At 45.1% G+C, this 19986-nt stretch overlaps 1 pseudogene; it reads right to left on the reverse strand.

Moving 5' to 3' along the window:
* Window positions 1-1448: 1448 nt before the first annotated feature.
* On the reverse strand, window positions 1449-2461 carry LOC469203 (small ribosomal subunit protein eS4-like; annotated as a pseudogene).
* Between the last annotated feature and the right edge of the window lie 17525 nt (window positions 2462-19986).

Below are 19986 nucleotides of genomic sequence, written 5' to 3' on the forward strand. Positions count from 1 at the left end.
TGCCTCTGCCCCCCCAAAATCCTTGCTGCTTACAGAATAGAATCCAAACTTTACCACTCCTGGCACTGAATAGGCATTTAATGCAAATGTATTAAAATAATGAACTCAAGGGCCTCTATGAGCTGGCTCTAATTTCTCCTTTCTAATTTATCTCTTTCCCTATTGCCTCTTCCTGCCCCTGAGTGGAATCTATTCTGTAATTCAATAGTTGCATTTTTTTTCTTTTTCTTTTCTTTTTTTTTTTTTTTGAGACAGAGTCTCACTTTGTTGCCCAGGCTGGAGTGCAGCGGCGTGATTTCGGCTCACTGCAACCTCCGCCTCCCAGCTTCAAGTGATCCTCTTGCCTCAGCTCGCTAAGTAGCGGGATTACAAGCACGCACCACCACGCCTGGCTAATTTTTGTATTGTTAGTAGAAACATGGTTTCTCCATGTTGGTAAGGCTGGTCTTGCACTCCTGACCTCAGGTGACCTGCCCACCTCAGCCTTCCAAAGTGCTGGGATTACAGGCGTGAGCCACCGTGCCCGGCCGCATTTTTTATTCTTATTTTTACTACTGGAACAAATATAGTTGCATTTTAAAAGAAACCTCCGATTATCAAACTGTGTGATTTAAAAATAATTGTTTCAATAGGAAAATAAAAATAAAGGCTAGAGTATTTAAGACTTGAAATACTAAGAGATGTCTTGGTCTGCCCATCAGATCCTCCTGTCTTCTGGTCTCAGCCTCCAGCCCCTAGACCACAGTGGTGAGTTCTGTCCAACACTGGGCAAATATATTATCACCACAGTGATTGGTCCAGGCATGCACATTGACCCAGGATAGCCAATGGGAAGTCTTTCTCCTAGTCCTCTGCCCGCCCCCAGTTCTGCTTGCAAGATGAAGAGCTTAGCCTGGTGCTGTATGTGACTATGAACTAATTGTAAGGAGAAAGACTAATGGTGGTAGGAGAGACTGAAGCAAACTGGCAGAGAAAAGCAGAGGAGAGAGTGAGGAGGGAGACAGGAGGAGACAGCAGGAGAGAAGAGTAAATAAATATGGGTGCATTTGAACCCTGGGTCCATGTGTGCTCGAGGCCAGCTTCATCACTGTGCCTTTTCTAGTTCAACTATTGAGCCTGTAATTTTTCCCTTTTGGCTTAAGCTAGTTTGAGTTGGATCAGAAGTGGGAACACAGCAAGTCAAATGAGGCACTTGAGGAGCAAAATTTAAGGAGGCGTCTTTACAAACCTGACAGTGAGCACCTTCATACATTTCTCACCTTCAGCTCCTCACTGGCCTCCTCTTAGTCTTGACTTTGAGTTGAGTTTTAATAACTTGTAACCAAACAAATTCTTGGCTAATATAAGCTCTACTTGTTATTTTCAATAAATAAAAAATTCTTGGCTAATTTAAGCTCTACTTGTTATTTTCAAATTGCAAGTTAAAAACATTATATTAGTTGATCCAGTTGGCCAAATACACCCCAATTTTTTTAGGCTGCATTATTTTTAATTAGGTACGAAGATCTTGTTAACATATCACCTAGAGACCATTTCACCCACTGCTAGGCTGCCAGCCTCTTGTCTGTCTCTTCAGCAGTGGTGAGGTGGATACCTTTCCTCGGGTTTTGTTGCCCTTGCCAATAACAAAAATGCTGGAAAGCCAGGCGGCAAAGCTGTTGCTGTTGGCATCTTTCACATGAACCACATCAAAAGATCCAGGGTGCCTCTCTCTGTTGGTAATCACACCAATTCTTCCTAGGTTCGCACCTCCAGTCACCATCCACAGGTTACCAGTATCAAACTTGATGACATCAGTACTGTTGCCAGTATCCAAATCAATCTGAATGATGTCATTCACCTTGATGAGGGGACCAGGGTAGCGGATGGTGCCAGCATCATCGGTTACCAGTTGAGGGATTCCTTTTGTAGCCGCAAGATTTTTCTCACTTTGCACAATTTGTACTTGGCCTCCTCAGCTGTAATACGGTGAATGGCAAAGTGACCCTGATGTTACAGATCAGACGGACATTCTCTCTGGTCTTGTCAATGATGATGACATCTTTGAATCCAGCAGGGTAGGTTCTATCCGTTTGGACCTTGTCGTCAATCTTAATGAGCCGCAGCATCCAAATCTTTAGTTCATCTCTGATCAGGGCATACTTAATTCTGTTTCTTAGGAAAAATGATGAGGAGGAGACGCACTCTCAGCTTGTGGGGACTGGTGGATGGATGAGGAGCAGACACACCAGTCAGTGTCTCCAGCATCCATTGCTTTGAGCTGCTACCACTTCAGATGCTTCTTGGGACCATAAGCCATGGCTACGTTAGGCATGGAAAGAAGTTCACCTTCCTCCCCTAAAGATTCAATGAACAAGCCGGGCATGGTAGCTCACGCCGGTAATCCCAGCACTTTGGGAGGCCGAGGTGGGTGGATCACCTGAGGTCAGAATTTGAGGGTAGCCTGGCCAACATGGTGAAACCCCATCTCTACTAAAAATACAAAAAAAGTACCTGGGCGTGGTGGTGGGTGCGTGTAATCCCAGCTACTTGGGAGGCTAAGGCTGGAGAATTGCTTGACCCTGGGAGGCGGAGGTTGCAGTGAGCCGAGATCACACCATTGCACTCCAGCCTGGGCAACAAGAGTGAAATTCCATCTAAAAATAAAAAATAAAAAATAAAAAAATAAATTAAATGAACATATCCTGAAGAACACAGGCCCACAGACAACTGGGTCAAAGTCAGTGGGTTTCTACAGAGGCTAAGAAAGTAGATGTGGCCCATTTCACGATTGCCAGCAACTGACGTGGCTCCAGGACCAGTGATTCATTAGGGAACATGGTGTGTGTTGGGTATAACTCAGTTGGATGTCAGTTGTCACTTTCTCAGAGCTCCTGTCTTTCTGACTTGTCTTATGGTTGGTGGAATAGACACAGAAATCATTTCCCCTTCTTTGGGCAGCAGTACCTGGGATTGTGCTTGTCACATAGAAATTAAAATTAGATATGTGTTGAATTGAACTGATCTGGTCACGCCTTATCCTAGACACATCTAACAATGGGGGTGTCACTCATTCTTGGCCAGTTGGTGCTTTTCCTCCTCTGGCTTTGATGCTTAGCTCATGGGTGGACATCTGACCTGAAGCAGCCTATGAGACTCAAGTGCCAGGACTTGTGTTGAAACTATTGGGAAAGAACAGTCCTCTTCTTCTGGGGCTGCAAAGCTGTGAGACTGTGGGTCCAGTGGCCTTTTTATGATCTGGGAGTGGCAGCCTAAGAATGGAGCTAGTGGAGCAGAGAGAGAAAGATGAGTCCTAATTTTCTGGATCCCTGGATGTAACCAACTCTGTACTTTTCAGTTATTTGAGCCAACAATTCTGTTCTGTTTGTTTGTTTTGCTGAAGCGAGCCAGAATTGGGCTTCTGTACTTGTCACTAAAGAGCCCACATTCGCGGTGGCTCATGCCTGTAATCCCAGCACTTTGGGAGGCCGAGGCGGGTGGATCACGAGGTCAGGAGATCGAGACCATCCTGGCTAACACGGTGAAACCCCGTCTCTACTAAAAAATACAAAAAATTAGCCCGGCTTGGTGGCGGGCACCTGTAGTCCCAGCTACTCGGGAGGCTGAGGCAGGAGAATGGCATGAACCCGGGAGGTGGAGCTTGCAGTGAGCCAAGATCGCACCACTGCACTCCAGCCTGGGCGACAGAGTGAGACTCCGTCTCAAAAAATAAATAGATAAATAAATAAATAAGCCCACATTAATACAGTCCATTTTTAAAATCTGCATATCTGTTAGGATGCTCGTGGTGGTGGTACTTGCCGATGGCCAATTTGCTGGGATTACACAATAAGGTTTATGATCTCACAGGAAATCAGGCATAGAACACCTTCAGGCACAGTTTGATCAAAGCTCCAGCTCTACTTCTCTGTGATTCTTTTAGTTATGCCCCTCTCCATATATTGGTCTTGGTGGCAGCAACATGACTTAAGCAGTTGCAACACATTCAGATTCCTCAACCAGAGGCAGAAAAGGGACTGTCTCTTCCAGCCTGTGCTGCTTAAGAGAAGCCCCTCAGCAGACTTCCCTTCCCATCTCATTGGACATAACTGAATCCCATGCTCATTCCTAAGCCAATCCCAGGCAAGGGGGATGGGACCACCATGTTTGGCTGGGGCTGAGGCCAAGATCCACCTCCCTATAGCTTATGTCCCATAGAGGGACATATATTTATGCATTCCTCTCCCGCATCTTCACTCTGCTTGCTCTTCAGGTTCCATCCCCTACCACATAGACAACTTCCTCCCATATTGAGGAAAAGCTCTTCATATGACCTTGTGCCCTTTCCAGCCACCATAATATTTCTCTACTTCCTTCCATTAGGGTTAGGTGGCCCCATGGTTGGCAGAACTCAAAGGAAGTTTCTGAGGTGTGCAGAAAGGCTCTATGTTCAGGATAGGCAAAGGCTTTGGGTGGCAGAACCAAGGCCAAGGAGGTGAAGTGTTAGAGATTCAAGATGGCTGACAATACACTCCTTGAGAAGTAGTGAGCTCTCCACCAAGGGAAGTGTTCAAACAAATTCTGGGTGGCCCTCTTTGAATCATTATAGAAGTACTTCACTTATTGGGAGTGAGTTTGGACTGGATTTGTTAATTCATTCATTTATTCAGCAAATATTTATTGAGCACCAGGTTCTATCCTGAACACTGAGAATATGCCTGCATTTTGCAAGCCAAGAACATAAATAATAATGAAAAGGAGAATTCCTAACCTGCCTACAACAATTTCCCACACATTAGCTTATCTGGGCCTAGGGCAGTCCTGTGCATAAAGCAGAGCTATTACTCCCTTTTTCTAGCTGCAGCGGAAACTAAGACTCATAACGTTGAGATGGTCTGCCCAGTACACAAAGAGGAGAATGCGTTCCTTTCTCTAGTTTTCAGGTAGTTTGGACAGAATCCCAGCTGAGGCCAGGCATGGTGGCTGAGGCCAGGCATGGTGGCTCATGCCTGTAATCCCAGCACTTTTGAGAGGTGAGGCAGGCGGATCACCTGAGGTCAAGGAGTTCGAGACCAGCCTGGCCAACATGGTGAAACCCCATCTCTACTGAAGATACAAAAATTAGCCGGGCGTGGTGGTGGGCACCTGGAGTCCCAGCTACTCCGGAGGCTGAGGTAGGAGAATCACTTGAAGCTGGGAGGAGGAGGTTGCAGTGAGCCGAGATCGTGCCACTGCACTCCCTCTAGCCTGGACAACAGAGTGAGACTCTGTCTCAAAAAAAAAAAAAAAAAAAAAAAAAAAAAAAAAAAAAAAAAAGTATCCCAGATGAAAGACACCCGAGGAATCATCTATTTCCATCTCCCCATTTTGCAGATGAGAAAGAGACTCAGGGACCTCAGGACATTTGCCGGAGATCACATGGCGGGTAAGTAAATGGCAGCGCGGATCCCAGACTCCGGTGCCTGACTCCCAAGCCTGTCCTAGTTCACCCTTTCCCAATCCACACCGGCAGCTTTCAGGTGACTAGCAGGCTCCTTGATAAAGACGGGGTTCCTGTCGTTCTCAGGAACGGAGGCTGGAGGTGAAGGTAGTTACTGGTGACGGGCCCAGGGCCTGCTGGCAAATAGCAAGCCTGAGGCTGAACTGGGTCCCTGGATACAACTCGGCGTGGGCCACAGTTAGCCTCAGTTTCCCCTTCAATCTCCAGACCTCCTTCACCCTTCCGCCTTCACCTCCCATTCCCAGGTCTCAGATCCTCCTTCAGGGCGCTTTGCTTCGCCTTCTCCATTCTGTGCTCCTGGTGCCTCCTTGTGGCTAAAAATGTCAACTGCAGCAATGACTGACTAAATTCGCAGGAAAATCCCAGAGATTTTAGGCTGCCGAGATTGAAGGACCCTTAGAGGTGATTTTAGAAATAACTTGTATTTGCATTTTTTCCCAGTGGCGATACTGATCTGAGCCCAGGTTAGAACCCAGGAACCCTGGTTTCTAGACAAGTTCTCCAAATGGGCAGTCACTTACTAAGTATTTGAGTAGGAGTGACTGTAATTCAAGGAAGGAAATGACCTGATCAATCAATCAATCAATCAATCAATCTGTGGACTCAGCTTGATCAATCAAGTTGATTTTAGGGACAATAACATGAACTAAATAAAAGCTAATATAGTTTTGTCCTTAAGCATATAGCTCTGGAGAAAGAAGGAGTTGGTTAAACCCTGCAACTTCACAAAGCCTCAGTTTCCTCATCTGTAAAATGGGAGCAAAAATAGTACCTGATATCTTTGCAGAAATGAAGTGAGAATGGCATGAAATGGTTTGTGGAAAACAGTGCCTGCACACTGGATGGAAACATTCATGCAAAGATGAATCTTTTTTTTTTTTTTTTGAAACGGAGTCTCGCTCTGTCTCCCAGGCTGGAGTGCAGTGGTGCGATCTCGGCTCACTGCAAGCTCCACCTCTCAAGTTCACGCCATTCTCCTGCCTCAGCCTCCCAAGTAGCTGGGATTACAGGCGCCTGCCACCACACCCAGCTAATTTTTTGTATTTTCAGTAAAGATGGGGTTTCACCGTGTTAGCCAGGATGGTCTCAATCTCCTGACCTCGTGATCCGCCTGCCTCGGCCTCCCAAAGTGCTGGGATTACAGGCGTGAGCCACCACGCCCGGCCCACGTGAAGATGAATCTTAGACCTAAATGTAAAACCGAAAACTATAAAACTTTTGGAAGAAAACATAGGAAAAAAATATTTGTGACCTTAGGTTAGGCAAAGATTTCTTAGACGCAACACCAAAAGAATGATCCATAAAAGAAAAAAAGGATAAATTGGACTTTATAAAAATGAAGAACTTCTGCTCTTCAGAAAGACAGTTTAAGAGAATGAGAAGTTGAGACTCATTTATCAAATGAGTCTTTTTTTTTTTTTTGGTGGGAGACCAGAGTTTTAATCATTACTCAAATCAGTCTCTATGAACATTCGGGGAACAGAGTTTTAAAGGATAACTTGGTGGGTCACCTGTAACTACCTTCACCTCCAGCCTCCGTTCCTGAGAACGACAGGAACCCCGTCTTTATCAAGGAGCCCGCTGGTCACCTGAAAGCTGCCGGTACCCTGTGGATTGGGAAAGGGTGAACTAGGACAGGCTTGGGAGTCAGGCACCGGAGTCTGGGATCTGCGCTGCCATTTACTTACCCGCCATGTGATCTCCGGCAAATGTCCTGAGGTCCCTGAGTCTCTTTCTCATCTGCAAAATGGGGAGATGGAAATAAATGATTCCTCGGTTGTCTTTCAGCTGGGATACTTTTTTTTTTTTTTTTTGAGACAGAGTTTCACTCTGTTGTCCAGGCTGGAGGGAGTGCGGTGGCACGATCTTGGCTCACTGCAACCTCCGCTTCCCAGCTTCAAGCAATTCTCCTGCCTCAGCCTCCCGAGTAGCTGGGATTATAGGCATGTGCCACCATACCCAGCTAATTTTGTATTTTTAGTAGAAATGGGGTTTCTCCATGTTGGTCAGGCTGGTCTCGAACTCCCGACCTCAGGTGATCCACCCTCCTTGGGGAACAGAGTTCTATCAAAGCCAATTAAAAAAGCCTAAGTGAAAAATAATTATTCTTGCTGCACTTTATGCAAATAATCAGGCCAAGTACAGTAAGACTAAAGTTTACTTTGTAAACAAATCAGTTCCATCATGATTTGTTTTTAATAAAAATGGGGACTGGAGAGAGAAAAATGATGCTTCAAAAGAAAAACTAGAGTACACTGTTGTTAGCTGTTCTTGAGGTTTTTTCTGCAGTTTAGACTAAATTCTATATTCTTTGTGGGTTAGAAGTCCCCAAACTAATGCTTTCAAAGCTTTGCTTTTAAAACTGGGAATTGTACTCCTCATCCTAGGACTCGTTACACTGTAGTAAAACTATAGATCTCATGAGATACTCATGTTTTTGCCACGCAAACCTTGAGAGCCCATCCAGACCTGCATGAGTCGCTCAGACAGTTGCAAAGCAGTTCCACTCTTTTCACCTTGGGGTTCACTCCGTTTCCCACTACGTCTGTCCCCTGTCAGCAGGAAGAAGCCAGAGCGATTGACGGCCTTTTCCCATCTTCATAGCCTACACCTTAAGATTAAGGTGTTATAAAACCCAAAGGGAGGGATTGAAACTGCCTTTGCAAAATTATGACTGAGACCGTGAAAGCGATCTAACTTAACTGACTCCATCTTGCCTCTAACCTCCAGGCTGCCCTTGTTCCTTCCTGGGCGTAGGCTGAAGTAACTTTGGGAGAAACTTAGTTTATAGTTTATAGTTTAAACAAAGATGGTAACAGCCCTTTCCCAAAGCGGACTTCCTTCTTGCCAGGGGACTAGATTGCCTTTGTAGGACTAACATTAGCTACAAGATTAGAAATTATGGTTTAGGAGTCATGCAGCTGGAGGCTACAAGATTCTGACCCTCCCTAAACTGCTCTAAGATCAGTGCTTGAGATATTTTACAGACCTTGCACTTGATGGATCAGCTGGCCCTACTCAGATCAAGAAACTGGCTCGTCTGATCTATCTGATCCTGTGGCCACCCAGGAACTGACTGAGCACGAGAAGACAGGCCTGACTCCCTAAGATTTCATCTCTGACCAATCAGCACTCCTGGCTCACTGGCCAAATGTCATTTTTGGGCTTATATCTAAAATATTAGGTAAGAAAGAGACATAATTTATAACTTGATTTTGGAAAGTTTGTCAAATATCAAAGGTTTAAAACACTGGATATCACAAAATAGAATTCCAGGTCACCATAAGTCAATCATTTGGCCAAAATGATAACTCCAAAAAATTTTTTTAAAAGAAAAACCTTTACTCTAATAGAGGAGACTTAACTTTCCAAACAAGACACAATGAAGACAGCATGAGGCCAACTGAATCTGTCTCTTTTCTCTCTCTTCCCTTTTTTTTTCCTGCCATTTACCCAAAGGAGAAAACAAAACCCTTTCATTATATTTTAACATTACATACAAAACGTCTGCAAAAGAGAAAACCAAATTTCATGTTTGCATTAGTGCATCTTTAATGTTAAAGCAAGTTTTTAAAATAAAATTTTATATCTCTATCCAGTTTTAATTAGTTTGACCACAAGGTAAGATTTTCATAAACTTTTTAGAACCCTTTATGATTTTCTATCAAACAGTAGATCAATTTCTAAGAAAACCCTGTTATTTGGACACATGGGCCCAGAATCTGGCCCCACGTCAGTATGATTTTAATGTTTTTAACCTAAGGAAAAAACTAAATAATTTCTTTTAAATTTTTGCCAATGTGTTTATACTCAAAGAATTTTTTTTTTTTTTTTTAAGACGGAGTCTCTATTGCCCAGGCTGGAGTGCAGTGGCATGATCTTGGCTCATGGGAACCTCCACCTTCTGGGTTCAAGCAATTCTCCTGCCTCAGCCTCCCACTGGGATTACAGATGTGCGCCACCATGCCCAGCTGATTGTTATATTTTTAGTAGAGATGGGGTTTCACCATGTTGGCCAGGCTGGTCTTGAACTCCTGACCTCAGGTGATACACCCGCCTCGGCCTCCCAAAGTGCTGGGATTACAGGCGTGAGCCACCACACCTGGCCCAAGAATTTTTTTTTTTTGAGATGGAGTCTCGCACTTGTTGCCCAGGCAGGAGTGCAATGACACAATCGCAGCTCATTGCAACCTCTGCCTCCCTGGTTCAAGCGATTCTCCTGCCTCAGCCTCCTGAGTAGCTGGGATTACAGGCGCATGCCACCACGCCTGGCTAATTTTTGTATTTTTAGTAGAGATAGGTTTCACCATGTTGGCCAGGCTGGTCTCGAACTCCTGACCTCAGGTGTTCCGCCTGCCTTGGCCTCCCAAAGTGCTGGGATTACAGGTGTGAGCCACCATGTCCAGCCTGTATACCTACAGAATTTTTACAAGATCAACCCTTTACAAACCCTTTCACTTTGCTTAAACCTTCAGTTTTGTTCTGTTACTCTTTTAGGTTAAGACAACCTTTTTTTGTTTTTGTTAAGGCAATATTTAAAACCCTCTGAACTAGATAAAATTACATTCCCTTTAACAAAAGCCATATTCCCATACTGCTGCCTTTTTTTGTTTGTTTGTTTTTTGAGATGGAGTCTTGCTGTGTCGCCCAGGCTGGAGTGCAGTGGCACGATCTTGGCTCACTGCCTCCCGGGTTCAAGTGATTCTCCTGCCTCAGCGTCTCCAGTAGCTGGGACTACAGGTGCGTGCACCATGCTTGGCTAATTTTTGTATTTTTAGTAGAGATGGGGTTTCACCATGTTGGCCAGGCTGGTCTTGAATTCTTGGCCTCAAGTGATCCACCGGTCTCGGCCTCCCAAAGTGCTGGGATTACAGGCATGAGCCACCGTGCCCATCCTGCCTTCTTATCATCTTTTACCAAAAACACATTCCCTACACACCTTGTGTGTAAAACTGTCTCTCTAGTGGTCTCAACTACATGTTACAATATGAACTCTTAGCAACTTTTATTTTAGTGAAAAAACTGATAAGTAAGCGATTTTAATTATGTACTGGGGTTGAACCTAGGACATCAGACAGAAATGAAGATAAGGTCTGACTCCTTTTAGCATAGCTAGCAGGCATGGCTAATCTAATGCTCCAAAGGGGGTAAATCGAACAATTTTCAAAAGTCAAGACAGTTTGACCTTAAAGCATTTAGCAAGTCTGATATCTGACCTTAATTTAGACCAAATGTCTATATTTTCAAGGCATTTTATTTTACCAATCATCTTTAAAGCTGTCTTTATTTCCAAAATATTACTAAAATCACATGAACAAAAAGGCATTAAAGTTTTTATTTCTCTGACAAAATATTTAAGTACTTATTATTCTAAGCCAATTAATCAGAGCTCTTTTTATATAAACATACAACACACATAAATGCACAGACAGAAGATTCAGCACTTGTAAGATTCTTCATTTGCCAGTTTCTTAATTGGATTACTAGCTTCAGGGTGGAGCCCTTGGAGGAACAGGGCTGGGAAAGCTTGGTTTCTAGGGCCAAATAAGCAGCTGAAGGCAAAGCAGATCCCCAAAATTAAAAGTGCCATTCTATACTGGATCCTGGATCCCCAAAAGGAGGGAAATACTACGGGAGAAGACAGTGCACTGCCTCTACCCTGTGTTTCTTTTTTCTTTCTTTTTTTTTTTTTTTGAGAGGGAGTCTCGCTCTGTTGCCCAGGCTGGAGTGCAGTGGTGTGATCTCGGCTCACTGCAACCTCCACCACCCGGGTTCAAGTGATTCTCCTGCCTCAGCCTCCTGAGTAGCTGGGATTACAGGCGCCTACCACCACTCCTGGCTAATTTTTGTATTTTTAGTAGAGATGGGGTTTCAACATGTTGGCCAGGCTGGTCTCGAACTCCTGACCTCAGGTGATTCACCTGCCTCAGCCTCCCAAAGTGCTGGGATTACAGGTGTGAGCCACTGAGCCTGGCCTACCCTGCATTTCATTTCCCTTTTCCCTTCCCTTCCATTTTTTTGAGACTGAGTTTTGCTCTTGTTGCCCAGGCTGGAGTGCAATGGTGTGATCTCAGGTCACTGCAACCTCCGCCTCCCAGGTTCAAACGATTATCCTGCCTCAGCCTCCTGAGTAGCTGGAATTACAGGCGCGCCCACCACTATGTCCAGCTAATTTTTGTATTTTTAGTAGATATGGGGTTTCACCATGTTGGCCAGGCTGGTCTCGAACTCCTGACCTCAGATGATCCTTGGCCTCCCAAAGTGCTGGGATTACAGGCGTGAGCCACGGTGCCCGGTCTCTACCCTGCATTTCATTGAAAGGCAACCCAAAGCCAATCAGCCCATTTTGTAATCAGCCCATCTCTCATGGGAGTCTCATCTCCCAGTGTGGGGGGTGGAGATATTTCCTTATCTTCCAGGTGGCCAAGAGCATGCTTCTCTGATCCAAGTGTCAAAGAGTCAGGTATCCCTCCGTAACTATTATTAGCCATCACTTAAAGTATATTTCCTACCTAGATATCATAATGGGAAGTAATTTCTGATACCCCCAAAACTCAAACCGTCAGATAACACAATGCAAAACAGAACAGAGCCTTTGATTTTGAGAGGGATTTATCTGCTTTTTTTTTGTTGTTGTTGTTGTTTGATTGTTTGAGATGGAGTTTCGCTCTTGTTGCCCAGGCTGGAGTGCAATGGCGCGATCTCGGCTTACTGCAACCTCCACCTCCCAGGTTCAAGCAATTCTTCTGCCTCAGCCTCCCAAGTAGCTGGGATTACAGGAATATGCCACCACGCCCGGCTAATTTTGTATTTTTAGTAGAGATGGGGTTTCTCCATGTTGATCAGGCTGGTCACGAACTCCCCGCTCAGGTAATCCGCCCACCTCGGCCTCCCAAAGTGCTGGGATTACAGGCAGGAGCCACTGCGCCCGGCCATTTATCCACTTTTAATTCTTGGGGTTTCATGAGGAAAACAGAGGTTTTTCCCAAAACAGGGTCTGTGGCGCCTCCTCTGATTGTCCAAATGAGTCCCCAGTTACCAGAAGTTATTTTAGGGCCTCTCATGTGTGCATTAAGGGTGGCAAGACAGGCTGGGCGTGGTGGCTCATGCCCAGTACTTTGGGAGGCCGAGGCGGACGGATCACTTGAGGTCAGGAGTTTGAGACCAGCCTGGTCAACATGGCAAAACTGTCTCTACTAAAAATACAAAATTAGCAGGTGAGGTGGTGGCGTGCACCTGTAATACCACCTACTGAGGAGGCTGAGGCAGGAGAATCGCTTGAACTCGGGAGGTGGAGGTTGCAGAGAGCGGAGATTGTGCCACTGCACTCCAGCCTGGGCGACAGAGCAAAACTCCGTCTCAAAAAAAAAAAAAAAAAAAAGAAATGGACCCTTCTGGCCATGGGGCCGGTCGCAGTGGCTCATGCCTGTAATCCCCAGCACTTTGGGAGGCTGAGGTAGGCAGATCACGAGGTCAGGAGTTCAAGACCAGCCTGGCCAACATAGTGAAACCTCGTCTCTATTAAAAATACAAAAATTAGCCGGACTTGGTGGCAGGTGCCTGTAATCCCAGCTACTCGGGAGGCTGAGGCAGGAGAATCGCTTAAACCTGGGAGGCAGAGGTTGCAGTGAGCTGAGATCGTACCACTGCACTCCAGCCTGGGCAACAGAATGAGATTCCGTCTCAAAAACAAAAAACAAAAAACAAAAAACAAAAAAGAAATTGACATTTCTGTTCCTAAACCTTACATTTGTTTTATCTGAGTTCCTTCTTCAGGAAACTCAGGCCTCTCAAAAAAAAAAAAAAAGTATCAAAGAACCAAAACTCACCAGATCACCCCATCCGACTATGAAATGCTGGACCCCTCATTCATCGTGATTGCTTCCTTGTCCCTTCTGAGTTCCTGTTTTCTTATACATTGCTACATTTCTTCCCTGCTATATAAAGTCCTAGTTTTAATCCATCAGGGAGATGGATTTGAGACCAAGCTCCCATCTCCTCAGCTGCAGCACTGGCCTAAAGCTTTCTTCCTTGGCAATACTCATTTTCTTAGTAATTGGCCTTCTGTGTGGTGAGCAGCAGGACCCAGATTGAACCCCTAGTGTTTTGGTAACAATGGTTTCACAGGTGTATACATATGTCAAAGCTTATCAAATTGTACCTTTAAATATGTGCAGTTTATTATAGGTCATTAAAGCTGATTCAAAAAGAAAAGTAGGCCAGCCACAGTGGCTCACGCCTCTAATCCCAGCACTTTGGGAGGCCAAGGCGGGCAAAACACTTGAGGCCGGGAGTTCAAGACCAGCCTGGCCAACATGGTGAAACCCCGTCTCTACTAAAAATGCAAGAAATTAGCCAGGCGTGGTGGCAGGCGCCTATAGTAATAGCTACTCAGGAGGCTGAGGCAGGAGAATCGCTTGAACCCAGGAGGCAGAGGTTGCAGTGAGCCGAAATTGTGCCACTGCACTCCAGCCTGGGTGACAGAGCAAGACTCTGTCTCAAAAAAAAAAAAAAAAAAAAAAAAAAATACAGTGCCTGGCTCATAACACTCTGATTTGAGGAACTTCTGAGCGAAGGAGTGACTGGTGAGGCCAAGGCCCATCATTCCATTCTCATGGACCATTTTTCTTTTTTCTTTCCACAAGGTCTCCCGTTGTTGTCTGCTGCTGGAACCTTTGGCCAATCAATGGTGGGTAAGTCCCACTGGTCCAAAGGAGACAGAAAATGAACCCCCTGAGTGTGACCCCCCACTGGATGTGACCTCTTTTTGGGAAATCCTCAAAGCCTACATCCTTCTATGAGCTTCTGACAGCAGCATCCTCATGGATAGACAGTGGATCAACTCTATGACCTGCAGATAAATTGATGCCTTCCTCTTCATAAGACTTTTCACAGACTGCTTAGAATTGAATCTTTTTTTTTTTTTTTTTGAGATGGAGTCTCACTCTGTCGCCAGGCTGGAGTATAGTGGCACGATCTCAGCTCACTGCAACCTCCGCCACCCGGGTTCAAGTGATTCTCCCACCTCAACCTCCTGAGTAGCTGGGGTTACAGGCGTGCACCGCCATGCCCAGCTAATTTGTATTTTTAGTAGAGATGGGGTTTCACCATGTTGGCCAGGATGGTCTCCATCTCTTGACCTCGTGATCTGCCCACCTCAGCCTCCCAAAGTGCTGGGATTACAGGCGTGCGCCACCGTGCCTGGCCGAATTCAATCTTTTGAGTGCTTGCACCATCTTCATTAGCTCGTACCCCAACACATTTCTTTTTTACCATGGTTATTGGGAAGCTCACAGTCACGGCTGGTGTCCAACTGTGTGATTAACTAATCTTAGGTGTCTATCACCAGTTTCCTGCTCCTTTTATTTTAGCTGAGTTCCTTCCTTCCTTCCCTTCCTTCTTTCCTTCCTTCCTTTCCCCCCTCCTCCCTCCCTCCCTCCTTCCTCCCTCTTCTCTTTCCTTCTTTTTTTTTTTTTTTTTAGACAGAGTCTCACTCTGTCACCCAGGCTGAAGTGCAGCAGTGCCGCCATAGCTCACTATAACCTTAAAAGGGCTCATGTGACCCTCCTGCTTTGGCCTCCCAAAGTGCTGGGATTACAGGTGTAAGCCACTGTGCCTGGTCTCTCTCTCTCTCTCTGCCACTGTGCCTGGTCTCTCTCTCTCTCTCTGCCACTGTGCCTGGTCTCTCTCTCTCTCTCTGCCACTGTGCCTGGTCTCTCTCTCTCTCTCTGCCACTGTGCCTGGTCTCTCTCTCTCTCTCTGTCTTCAGAGTTTTGCTCTTGTTGCCCAATGGTGCAATCTCGGCTCACTGCAACCTCCGCCTCCCTGCAACCTCTGCCTCCCGGGTTCAAGCGATTCTCCTGCCTCAGCCTCCCAAGTAGCCGGGATTATAGACTTGTGCCACCATGCCTGGCTAATTTTATATTTTTTTAGTAGAGACGGGTTTTCACCATGTTAGTCAGGCTGGTCTTAAACTCCTGATCCCAAGTGATCCACCAGTCTTGGCCTCCCAAAGTGCTGGGATTACAGGCGTGAACCACTGCACCCAGCCCTGTATATGTGTATGTATGTATGTATTTATTTATTTTTTGAGACAGAGTCTCACTCTGTTGCCCAGGCTAGAGTGCAGTGGTGCAATATCAGCTCACTGCAACCTCTGCCTCCTGGGTTTAAGCAATTCCTCCACCTCAACCTCCCGAGTAGCTGGGATTACAGGCGTGTGCCACCATGCCTGGCTAATTTTTTTTTGTATTTTTAGTAGAGATGGGGTTTCACCATGTTGGCCAGGCTGGTCTCAAACTCCTGGCCTCAAGTGATCCACCTGCCTCAGCCTCCCAGAGTGCTGGGATTACACAGGCGTTAGCCACTGTGACCGGCCCTATTTATTTTTAATACATCTATCTTATGATGTGTTCCACTTAATGAAGTTATCTCAGATTTTTTTTCACAAATAGGTGGGGATTAAATCATAAAAAGTCTCCCCTGTACCTTCCATGAGGCCAGGGAGCACATCCTGCACATTACCCCTGTGTCCCGCCACGCATCTGGGAGAGTACATTGCATAGGATAAATGCTCACTAAAAATATGTTCACTTTATTAGATAATTCTTATGTCAGGTGCTCTCCCAAGAGAATGTTCTGGAAGGAAACTGAGTGACCACCTGATGCTGCTATTAACATGTTTTTCATTTCCTGTTTCCTGTGGCACCTGTGGGCAATGTCAATGCAGGTGCTAAGACGCCACTCTCATACCTATTTGGTCCCTGGACCTTGGCAAATGCCTAAGAGGCATTTACCCAGTGACTCACAGGGAATTTTTGCTCCTCCGAGGGGAAATCTGAATTAAATCTAAAGTGAAATGCCCCCAGTGGCATTGTCCTTAGTAACTCTGTTTTTCCCAGGAAGCTCTGCCTCCTGCCTTAGAATTTACCTCCCTTTCTTGAAGTCAGAGGCTCATCTTTAACTTGTGATTCAGTGAGGACAGCCTTCCAGGCTGGGAATGGTTCCCTAGGGACATCTGGCTGCAGCTGAAATTGCCCATCTCTCATCGCTCCTAACAAGGTCCACATGATGTAAATTTCAGACTGTCCCAGTAGGACTGTGCTCAGCATAGCTAATGAAGGATTTCAGCCTTTGGCAAAAAAAATGGAAGGGTTATTTAAAACCAAACTGTGTCATTTAAGAGTGATGGCTTTAATGAGCTCTCAAGGAACTCATAAAAGGGCCCAGAGAATAAAACAGGGAGGCCTAAAATAGTCAGAACCTGTAAGCAAGGACCCCTAACTTATTGCAGTGGAGCACTCTGCCTGTTTTATTTTAAGGACCCGTTTTTGTTCTCTTCCTTGCTGTAACCTAAGGATACAAGAATTTTGATTATATATATATATATATTTTTTTAAAAACAGGTTAGGTTGCACCCTTGCTGATCCTCAAAAAGCTTTACTGGAATGGATACCATCCCCAAAATGATGAAGTTTAAAGTTTTGGTTTGGCATTTAGGGACCTACAGGATCTGGCCTCAACCCTCCTTTTCAATTACTTGCTCCTTGCTCTCTGTCGCACATCCTGGGCTCTAGCTATACTGGGCCAACTCTTGGTAGCTTTGTACCTTTGCTGTTTCTTCCCCCTTCTTCATGGAAGGCCTTTCCTACTTCCATCCCAGCCACTCCACCCTCCATTCTGTTAACAGAACTCAAATTCCTTCCCTGGTGGAAATAAACAGCATCTCCCTACTGTGGCACTTGGTTGTCCTAATTTCACTGGACCTGGGGCAATCTGTAACTGTCCATGTCTACCTCCCCACAAGGCCCTAACCAGTCAGAGGGAAGAGGCTGGCTATATAAGGTGTATCTCCTAATGCCCAGCCTAGAACCTTGGATGTAGGAGGCTCTCTGTAATTGTTGGTTGTGAAGTAAATAGCATGCTCTTTTTTTTTTTTTTTTTTTTGAGATGGAGTCTCACTCTGTTGCCCAGGCTGGAGTGCAATGGCGCTATCTCAGCTCACTGCAACCTGCGCCTCCCGGGTTCAAGTGATTCTCCTGCCTCAGCCTCCCAAGTAGCTCAGATTATAGGCATGTGCCACCATGCCTGGCTAATTTTGTATTTTTAGTAGAGACGGGGTTTCTCTATGTTGGTCAGACTGGTCTTGAACTCCCGACCTCCCACTTCAGGCAATCTGCCCGCCTCCGCCTCCCAAAGTGCTGGGATTACAGGCGTGAGCCACAGCGCTTGGCTGTGCCCAGCTAATTTTTTGTATTTTTAGTAGAGACGGGATTCCACCATGTTGGCCAGGCTGGTCTCGAACTCCTGACCTCAGGTGATCCACCTGCCTTGGCCTCCTACAGTGCTGGGATTACAGGCGTGAGCCACCTCGCCTGGCCATTTTTTTTTTAAATTCTAGTTTTATTAATTCAAAATATGTTGTACATTCACACTCAAAAGATACAACAGAGTGAAAAGTCACCTTCTCTGTTCTCTAGCCACCCCATTCCCTTCTATGGAAAGAACCAATTATTATCAGCTTTTTGTGAATCCTTCTGGAGACATGCAATATATATAGTATACTCTTCTCTCTCCTTTTAAAAATAAACGGGGTTCCTCTTTAGTTTTGCAGTTTGCTTTTTCACCTGACTATGCACACATACACATACTTAAAAAATTTACTCAACCAACTGACTATTGATAACATTTAGTTTACTTTCATTATTTTGTTATTAAAAACAATGTTGGGCCTGGCGGGACACATTTTACATACATTGAATCAGGCCACTAGGTAAGATGTGTCTAAAAACTACAGATGATGTATCTAAAAACTGTAGACTGCTCCACAAAAGTAAAATTTCTTTATTAAATCAGCCTGTTATATATAACAGTTTTTAACTCCATTCCTTAAATACAATTGGGGTCAAATAAGAATTACTTTCTATAAGAATAGGGCTAGAATCATTAGATTGTTAACACTGTGAGATATCTTTGATGATTTTCAACCCAAGGGATGATCATGAATTTGGTAAACACACACACACAAACTTAAAATGAGGTCTAACCTTAAATTTTTAATACAACTTGTCAAAAAGTTTGTTAGCAAAAGTGTGGGTGAAAAGAGATTCCCGGCCAGGCGCAGTGGCTTACTCCTGTAATCCCAATACTTTGGGAGGCCAAGGCGGGCGAATCACTTGAGGTCAGGAGTTCCAGACCAGTCTGGCCAATATGGTGAAACCTTGTCTCTACTAAAAATACAAAAATTAGCTAGGCGTGGTGGTGCACGCCTGTAGTCCGAGCTACTTGGGAGGCTGAGGCACGAGAATCACTTAACTTGGGAGGCGGAAGTTGCAGTGAGCTGAGATCACGCCACTGCACTCCAGCCTGGGCTACAGAGCGAGACTCCGTCTCCAGAAAAAAAGAAAAGAAATTCCCACATATTGCTCATAAATGTAAAATTGGACATTATGGAGAAAAATTAGACAATGTTGATCAAGATTAACGGTGCCAACACCCATTGACCTAGCAATTCTACCTCTAGAAATTCTCCCTACATAAATACTTATACATGTAAACATGAAAATACAAGAATTTAGGCTTGGTGTGGTGACTCACGCCTGTAATCCCAGCACTTTGGGAAGGCAAGTCAGGAGGATCACTTGAGCCCAGGAGTTCCAGACCAGCATGGCCAACATAGTGAGACCTTGACTCTACAAAAAATTTTTAAAAAAATTAGCCGGGTGTGGCGTGCATCTCTAGTCCTAACTACTGGGGAGGCTGAGGTGGGAGCATCGCGGGGTGGGAGGCTGCAGGGAGCTATGATTGCACCACTGCACTCCAGCCTGGGCGACAGAGCGAGACCCTGTCTCGAACAAATAAAAAAATTAAAGCATAACCTGTAGGAGATAGCTCAATGAATGCTGATGTTTAGAAGAAGGATTTGGGTTATCTCCGATTATTTTAGAAAGGAGATGCATTACAGAGATCAGGGAACAGTCTCTGAAGAAGGATCCCCTGGGTTTGACGGCCATACCTATTGCTTTTAGCTGTATAACCTTGAGCAAGTTACTTACCTGAGCCTCAGTTTCTTCATCTGTAATCTGCATTATAGCTGTGTTGTGAAGGTTCAATGGGATGGTGCCTGCAAAACTTCCCCCGCCCCGAACCTGACACATAATAGGCACTAAGCGTAGCCGTAATTATTATTTAATAAATATGTTGTTCTATGTGGTGATGGCAGATTAAGGGGCTACTTTGGTGATATAATCTGCCCTCTTGGGGTAGAGTTGAGGGCTTTGGAGTTGGGTAAATTCCTCTCTAGCACTCACTAGACTTCGAGCACATCATTCCCTAACCTCTATGGCCTCAGTTTTCTCATCTGTAAAGTGGCCAGAATAAATTCCAAGTCTTGAGAGTTTGCTCTGAAACTTAAACGTATATTACTCATAAGAGTTTAATACACAATTATTTTATTTCCTGCCAATCTAATGGCGAAGACATGGAATAACCCATCAAACAGCCCAGTA

This window comes from Pan troglodytes, chromosome 1 (assembly GCF_028858775.2).
Source record: "Pan troglodytes isolate AG18354 chromosome 1, NHGRI_mPanTro3-v2.0_pri, whole genome shotgun sequence".
Taxonomy (NCBI): domain Eukaryota; kingdom Metazoa; phylum Chordata; class Mammalia; order Primates; family Hominidae; genus Pan; species Pan troglodytes.